Genomic DNA, 5,000 nt, shown 5'->3' with positions numbered 1-5,000 from the left:
ATCTATGCGAATGTGACGCAACGACATTGACACCCAGCCCAGAAACGGCACCTCCATCTACAGGGATCCGACGGAACTACGCCAACCATGCCGGCAAAACAGTATCGCCATCTATGAAAATACGGCGAAACCACATGCAATACCTCCATCTATGCGAATCTGACAACACTACGTCCGCCATGTCGAGCGCACCGCAAAACACACCGCCATCTGTAGGTCTCCCGCAACATGACCTCCTGCAACGACGATACCGGCATCTATGAGACGCCAAGCCGACTAAGACAGCCATGGGCCCACAGTGCCCTTCTTTCGACCCCACCCACAAAGCCTGCATCCTCTGTCGACAACAGCACCCCAACGCCAGCGCCTCTGCCGCACGAAGTCGTGGACCGGCAATCACTCCACCTGCACCCGTTCGTGCCCCACCCCAACCGCTCGACTCGCAACTCCAGCGGATGAACGGCGGACTTTGCTCGCACTCGCAATGTGCAATCCACCCCTATAACGTGCGTTTCATGAAGAGTTATGTCCAATATGCGACATTCCCGCTGTCCATATACATGAGCTGCGAGCTGTACCACGTACGAGCTACAGACGCGATCGCGTTGCTCTCTGTACGAATGCAGATGCTCAGCGGCAGCTAGGAGGCGCTCCATCCATGTCGGTACCGGTGAGCGTTGCACTCGCAGTCGCAAAAACGTACGGCAAGTATATTACTCGGAAGAGTCAATGACAGTCCAAGCCCCCCTGCGTGGGAAGAGTCTTCCTAGGCCATGACCCACCGGAAGGGCGCAGCGTCCCCCACCCCAGACATGTGACGTCACACTATCGGTATTGACGACTAGACTGATTCCTTATAATCATTTGCGATACACCGGTGGAAGCTGCCGAGACGAGTAACTACATAGCGGGCTCGCCGTGTCACTAATGTACAGAGATACAATAGTTTCGACTGGAACCGGATTAAACGTATACACGGCGCTGATTAGTAATAGATAGAGCCATCAGAATACAGATAATGTATACAACTGTCCGTATACATGCTGAAAGACTCTGCTCACAATCACACGTCAGCCAGACACTCTTATCACGCACTACTCTCTGCCTGTAACAGGCACACAGACAATATGTAAGCACCAGCATGGAACAACACCCAGTGCATCCTCTCTGCCACATTAGACAATCCACACTATCATAACCAGACCGGGAGGTCCACTCACAAAACAGAATATCTCACCCTTCCGACAACCACCATTGCTCAGCTAAGCCACCAACACCCACACATGTCCTACACAGGGGTGCACCCAACATCACAATACTGCCTCCTGTCACACCACACAAACAATGGCAGGAATGAAAGACACAGGTCTGCCACAAGCATGGAATCAGAGCGCCGCCTGTTATGAGCCAAAGGTGCACCCTGACGTGGCAAATCAGATGATGCCGCAGTCATTTACTTACGATAATCACAATCAACAAACCGGCCCCCCCCCCCCCCCCCCCAAAACACCTTTCCTTACAACAATGTGTACCTTAACCTAACCCGTATTGTACCTTAACCTAACCCGTATTGTACCTTAACCTAACCCGTATTGTACCTTAACCTAACCCGTATTGTACCTTAACCTAACCCGTATTGTACCTTAACCTAACCCGTATTGTACCTTAACCTAACCCGTATTGTACCTTAACCTAACCCGTATTGTACCTTAACCTAACCCGTATTGTACCTTAACCTAACCCGTATTGTGCCTTAACCTAACCCGTATTGTGCCTTAACCTAACCCGTATTGTGCCTTAACCTAACCCGTATTGTGCCTTAACCTAACCCGTATTGTGCCTTAACCTAACCCGTATTGTGCCTTAACCTAACCCGTATTGTGCCTTAACCTAACCCGTATTGTGCCTTAACCTAACCCGTATTGTGCCTTAACCTAACCCGTATTGTGCCTTAACCTAACCCGTATTGTGCCTTAACCTAACCCGTATTGTGCCTTAACCTAACCCGTATTGTGCCTTAACCTAACCCGTATTGTGCCTTAACCTAACCCGTATTGTGCCTTAACCTAACCCGTATTGCGCCTTAACCTAACCCGTATTGCGCCTTAACCTAACCCGTATTGCGCCTTAACCTAACCTATATTGCGCCTTAACCTAACCTATATTGCGCCTTAACCTAACCTATATTGCGCCTTAACGTAACCCGCGTTGCGCCTTAACGTAACCCGCGTTGCGCCTTAACGTAACCCGCGTTGCGCCTTAACCTAACCCGCGTTGCGCCTTAACCTAACCCGCGTTGCGCCTTAACCTAACCCGCGTTGCGCCTTAACCTAACCCGCGTTGCGCCTTAACCTAACCCGCGTTGCGCCTTAACCTAACCCGCGTTGCGCCTTAACCTAACCCGCGTTGCGCCTTAACCTAACCCGCGTTGCGCCTTAACCCAACCCGCGTTGGGCCTTAACCCAACACGCGTTGGGCCTTAACCCAACACGCGTTGGGCCTTAACCCAACACGCGTTGGGCCTTAACCCAACACACGTTGGGCCTTAACCCAACACACGTTGGGCCTTAACCCAACACACGTTGGGCCTTAACCCAACACACGTTGGGCCTTAACCCAACACACGTTGGGCCTTAACCCAACACACGTTGGGCCTTAACCCAACACACGTTGGGCCTTAACCCAACACACGTTGGGCCTTAACCCAACACACGTTGGGCCTTAACCCAACACACGTTGGGCCTTAACCCAACACACGTTGGGCCTTAACCCAACACACGTTGGGCCTTAACCCAACACACGTTGGGCCTTAACCCAACACACGTTGGGCCTTAACCCAACACACGTTGGGCCTTAACCCAACACACGTTGGGCCTTAACCCAACACACGTTGGGCCTTAACCCAACACACGTTGGGCCTTAACCCAACACACGTTGGGCCTTAACCCAACACACGTTGGGCCTTAACCTGCTCTGTAATTGTCATACGACGCGTTAAATTAGTGTAGTGTTGCCTAACTGCAACCCCCGCAATATAGTTTGCTACCCGCACTGCCCGGTCCCCAGAGTATCGCTTCATGTTAAACACCTTGCAGCTATACACTGTAATGCGGATGGCAGCAGGACGTACATGCTCAATGCCCTTCGCAGTTGTTCATTGGCATTCGCATGGCGAAGCACAGCCTACGTTGTGGTACGGCTTGTGTCAACTGTCCGCTGATGTTGTACGTCCAAATCACACACTGTACTGCACATTGGTCCTCATGTACTGAATGATACATCGTGGTACATGTGTGACCGTACCACGACTGCGCCAACAACGGCGAACCATACGGTCCAAATATTGTGCACTCAGCTACGTGTCGTCTCCCTATAAGAGCTGGATTGCAGTATGGTATGCCGTGGATGGCGATCAGCATGAGCCGTCTGTTGATGTAGTGGCGCGTGTTGTCAGACGTAGTCGTCTCTTCTCACTCACCGTGATAGCATGGTGCACTGCGTTCCACATCTGCGACATGCGACAGAGGCCGGTTGACAGTCGTTCGCGCAATGGACATCGCATACGTACGGGGGCCACCTTCCACGTGTTCGCGAAGCGTGCACATGTTGTTGCGTGTATGTGGGCAGACATAGTGTGTCGTGACACCTGACACAGGCATGCAACAATCGTTGAATTTGCAAATGGCGATGGACGTCTACGTTTGCTGGTGACGTTACGCAAATGAACAACTGGTAAACCGTTGTGGTGCGGTTGTTCTCGCTAGAGGTGAATCAGTGATGGCGACGATCGGTTGAGCTACCAACCGGTTGTTTCAGCGATACCCACCATGCCCACGAACGTGAATGGCATGTGGGTGTGAAGCGATACGCGGCGGTGGCTGGGTGGGACCGTCCCCGGCCGGTGAGGGGGGGCCTCCCGGCGTGCTGGCCGCGCGGTGCGTGGGCGCACGCGCTACAGCCGGCTGGTGGGGGCGGCCAGTGGCAGGCGCGCCGGCCGACGGAGGCGGCAGGCGGCGCAGCTGCGCGCCGGCGCACCCTGCACGCGGCGCCGTGCGGCCAAAGTAGGTCCTCGCGGGCCCGGTGCGAAGCGCGGTGGACATCTGCAGTGTGCTGGTCCGATTGAGGACTGTGTGCGCTGAGAATGCGCCGCCGCCCGGCGCTCGGCGCCGCGACGCCGTCTGCTGCTCGGTCGCCTCTGCGGTTCTCGCAGGTGGTTTGTATCGCAGCTGTGCGGACGTGTTGGCGCGTTCGCTTCGGCACCCAAGTGGGGCTTTTGTCCTTCTGTGGCGCTGGCGTTGGAGCTGCCGGCCACCGTAGGTGGCGCGTGTTGTCTCCCGCCGGCAATGCCACGACAGCACGCTCCCGGGCCTCTGTCGGCAGCGGCAAGCTCAGTTGGGAGCACGGGTGGTCGCACCTAAAGCGTCTACTCGCCAAACTCCGGGCGATTGCGCCTCTCTCGAACCCGACCAAGTACTTAGGACGGCGCTGCGCGCCGCCGGGACCTGAGAGGGTTTCGAGGTGTATTGTGCAGGGGAGCTCAGCCTCCTCCTGTTTGCAGAATAATTGAGCGGACGCTTGCGTGTTCGCGCGGGCCCCCGGGACACACTCCCGGGCGGCCGGCTGCTCAGCTCTAGTTGACGCAGCTCCCTGGTTGATCCTGCCAGTAGTCATATGCTTGTCTCAAAGATTAAGCCATGCATGTCTCAGTACAAGCCGCATTAAGGTGAAACCGCGAATGGCTCATTAAATCAGTTATGGTTCCTTAGATCGTACCCACGTTACTTGGATAACTGTGGTAATTCTAGAGCTAATACATGCAAACAGAGTCCCGACCAGAGATGGAAGGGACGCTTTTATTAGATCAAAACCAATCGGTCGGCTCGTCCGGTCCGTTTGCCTTGGTGACTCTGAATAACTTTGGGCTGATCGCACGGTCCTCGTACCGGCGACGCATCTTTCAAATGTCTGCCTTATCAACTGTCGATGGTAGGTTCTGCGCC

At 54.5% G+C, this 5,000-nt stretch overlaps 1 non-coding gene across 1 annotated transcript in view; it reads left to right on the top strand.

Annotated features, from left to right (window-relative positions):
- Positions 1-4,644: 4,644 nt before the first annotated feature.
- LOC124570142 overlaps positions 4,645-5,000 on the top strand; it is a 1,910-nt gene continuing 1,554 nt past the window's right edge. Inside the window, exon 1 of the ribosomal RNA XR_006971525.1 lies at positions 4,645-5,000. This exon is cut by the window's right edge and continues 1,554 nt beyond it. This is a non-coding gene — a ribosomal RNA (small subunit ribosomal RNA).

The sequence above is a fragment of the Schistocerca americana genome, unplaced genomic scaffold, assembly GCF_021461395.2.
Source record: "Schistocerca americana isolate TAMUIC-IGC-003095 unplaced genomic scaffold, iqSchAmer2.1 HiC_scaffold_1585, whole genome shotgun sequence".
Lineage (NCBI taxonomy): Eukaryota > Metazoa > Arthropoda > Insecta > Orthoptera > Acrididae > Schistocerca > Schistocerca americana.
This window is presented reverse-complemented; position numbering and strand designations above follow the sequence as displayed.